We start from the raw sequence: 3,599 nt of genomic DNA, 5'->3' as shown, positions 1-3,599 counted from the left end.
GTGATCACATATTCAGGACTTGAAAAGCTTTTCTGACTCTCTAGCGTCAGTGTAACACTTAGAACGACCACCCACTTGACCTCGTTTTCAGAATTTGTGTGAACGTCCATAACATAAATTTTCCTATTCTCCGCATTCCACAACTTCTCAGCTATAACACTGCTACAACTCTTGTCTCCTTCAACCTCTACAGCTCCAGGATTCCACACACGGTTGTCATCGACGTTAGGAGCTTGGCTACCAGCACCTTCACAATACCTTAAACAATTCTCCACTGCTGCAATAAGGATCACCTTCCCTCTCTCAGTCCTTAAACGTTTCGTAACCCTTGACGCCTCCTGAATTTTACCAACACAGTAAGGTCTCTCCAGTCTGCTGCGTCTTAAGCTCTTCGCCTCGGCATAAAGTCTCACAAGTTTAGACTTCCACTTCACAAACAACAAAGACAAGCGTTGACTACTATCAACAACGAAACTCCATAAAGGTTCTAGTGGCTTCTTCATAAACTGAACACGTTTATCAGAATCTCCACCAGGCTCCCAAACTTGAACAACCAAACAAATCTCAGATAATTGTCTCCCGCAAAAAGTCTTCACTAGGCTCCAAGTCTGTTTCTTCACACACGTAGAGAAGCTGAAATTGTCAGTTCCACTTCCATCGAGCAACTCCAAGTTAAACCGACCATTTTCACTAACAAAGATTTCATACTCTAATGCTTCTCTTCTGTTACCTGAAACACCTTCTGGAGGTTTACCTTTTATTTTACCACTGAACAACGCTTGCTGAGCTCTTCTGTGTGACTTCCCATTTTCTCTGGCCTTATAGTAACACCATTTGACAAAGAGCCTTCTTGTGTATTTTGATCCTCCAGTGTGAAACGATTCTGAATTTCCCATCATGAACGGTTCTCTACCTTTTGTAACTTTCTCAGCTGAGGCTTTACTTCTTCGGTGAAGTCTAGCTTTGAACCAAACCTTATGAAACCCTTGTTTGCCTCTCTTTTGTTGAATCTGGGAGGGTTCAATAACACTCTTACATTTTCTCGTTATCTCTGGTTCTGACTCCATTATTGTTTCATCCTTCAAGGACTCCATCGCAGCATCAGGATCATCATGTTCTAGCGCTGTAACATCCTCAGCGAAGATACTTTGATCTCCTATCCTCGTATCGATATGACCATCTATATCCGTAGGCTCATAGGAAGTAAACTCATACCAGAAGAGATGAGTCTCTGGCCTCACTCCTGTGTCGATGACCTGCCTTTTAACCACACAAATCTTCGTACAGTCTTTTGGATCTCTAAAACTTGGAGAGACTAGGAACATTCCCAAGCTCTTACAAGCTTGCGCAAGCTTCACTTGAGCTGTTCTCTTCTTCTGATCGTATTGTTTCTTCATTCCCACACACCTCCTCTGAAACGTCGCAAGCCCCGTACGATCTAACCAACCCTTTGAATCAAGAGTTCTTCTAGGTGACTTACTTTTCAGTTTCTTAAATCGAGATCTATGGTAGTTTAGCTTGATCGGAATCCTTCTGAGCTTGCTACCTCCGTTGAGCTTTAGATCTTCAAACATTCTAGGGATAAAAACGTTATGAGCTTGAGATTCACCATACCGCCGCTTCCGAAACTCCTCACGCAGTTTCTGACTGTCCAATCGAAGCTCCTCACGCAGGTTTCGATCCACAGTCATCTGTTTCAATGAGTGCAATATCTTGTCGAGCCTCTGGAAAGTCTCATCACTGAAACTCATTTTTTTTTTTAATCTTAAGGTTAACAGGAACTTAAGCTCTGATACCACTGATAAGATCCTGGAAGGATCGAATCTGTAGAACAGAAAGGGAGGGAGAAATGACGAAGAGCAAAGGGAGAAGAGAAGTGATAGAGGTAGAAATTAGGGATTGAACCCGTTGTTTGATTGATGATCGTATTCGATGGTTTGTTTACAAGCTAAAAGCATAACTTATATCCTAAAACGTAAAAGATATTTCCTTCACTGCTGGGCTTCTCTGATCTTGGCCCATTAACTCTTTTCAATCCAGACGAGGCCCATATGATCTTATCACTTCCTTCTTTACCGAGATATTTGTGGTCAACTCGATCTAAGGTTGAAGAAGCTTTGAACTTTGGCCTAACCAAAGCCGTGTTTTTTTTTTTATAAACCAATTTGAGGTGAGCATCATAGATCTACAATTCCCAAAGTTTGATATGATGTGAAGATAGTTCTCCTTAGACCCTCCTTCTAGCGCCAACTGTTTGATCCAAAAATGGTGTTTATGCTAGTGATGTTTGTTGAATCAATACAATAAAAGAATCTAAGAATGAGAGTTAGATTCTTGAGGCTTAGGAGAAATCTTTAGATGGAATCAAAAGGAAAAGAACATAAATGAGATTTTATTGAGTAAAAGTTCATTACAAAAATGGATATAAATGTAAAGTGAACCTTTTCAATCTACAAATCTCTCATGAAAGTATGTTTATTAATCTAAGAAGAGGATAATATCATTTCTCATAAGGTGGTAGCTCTTTATTTATTGAAAGATGAAGCCTAGAGCTTCCTAACAATATGGACCTAGTTCAATATCTAATGGACTTTGAGGAGGATGTAAATCCATCCCCAACAAAGTAGACCTACCAACCACCAATCATCGCTTAACGATGTGGGAAGAGTTGAATACCTTCATTCGTACATCGCTGCTGTGCTTAATTCAGTGAGGTGTGTAATATGCTTGAAAATCCTACTTAAAATCCAAATACTGAACGTGATACAATTTATTTATTTATTTTTGTTGCAGGAATGGGTCAGAGACAAGAGGCTACTTCCAATGGTCCTTCATGGATTTGTTCGAGCTCATGGAGCCCAATTATACATATGGATTATACTATGTAAATTTCAGCGATCCGGAACGTAAAAGATCTCCTGCTCTTTGGTATTCTTGTTTTCTCAATGGCACGACCAATTGTTCACAAGAGCTCTCGGCATCTTCTTCTCCTGGTCTTTTTTTCTGCTCAGTGAAACAGAATTGACCGTGTAATTTTATATTGTGTGTTTCATTCATTGGCATTTTGCCTTGTATTTTAAGTATTCTTTGTGTTAATCATTTGCGTTTTTTAATATTATAGGTTTATATACTTCTTATTAGAGTCTTAGAATGGTATTATTTATACAACTACAAGAGAGGGGATAAGCGAGTAGATCATTGAGTCATATTATCTATACGCCCCCTTAAGTTGTACTTGTAGGGGATATGATCACTATCTTCTCTATAAAACAGCTATCCGGTCATCATAAGCTCCTTTAAAAACCCTATATTATTATGAGCCGCATATGTTGAAAATTATAAAGGATGTGGGGCCCGTTGCACTATTTGCACAGTTAATTTCTTTTCTATATAAACGATCGTTTCGATCGTTTATAGACACACCATTCCTTCTCCTTCTAATAACACATCCTCTCTTATTATCAGTGTTATCTTCTCATACGGGTATAAAATTTTGCCCTTATTTAAATTTCCTCGATACAATAAAATTCTAGTTTTTTTATAACACGTTATCAGCACGATCACTCTGCGATTCGGTAAAATTTATTTGTATCATTTAT

General features: G+C 38.9%; 1 pseudogene; it reads left to right on the top strand.

The window, feature by feature from the left end:
- LOC106302738 overlaps window positions 1-3,025 on the top strand; it is an 8,977-nt pseudogene extending 5,952 nt beyond the window's left edge.
- Window positions 3,026-3,599: the final 574 nt, after the last annotated feature.

Source organism: Brassica oleracea, chromosome C7, assembly GCF_000695525.1.
Source record: "Brassica oleracea var. oleracea cultivar TO1000 chromosome C7, BOL, whole genome shotgun sequence".
Classification (NCBI taxonomy): Eukaryota; Viridiplantae; Streptophyta; class Magnoliopsida; order Brassicales; family Brassicaceae; genus Brassica; species Brassica oleracea.
Note: the sequence above shows the minus strand (reverse complement) of the source record. Positions and strands in the feature narration are given on the sequence as shown.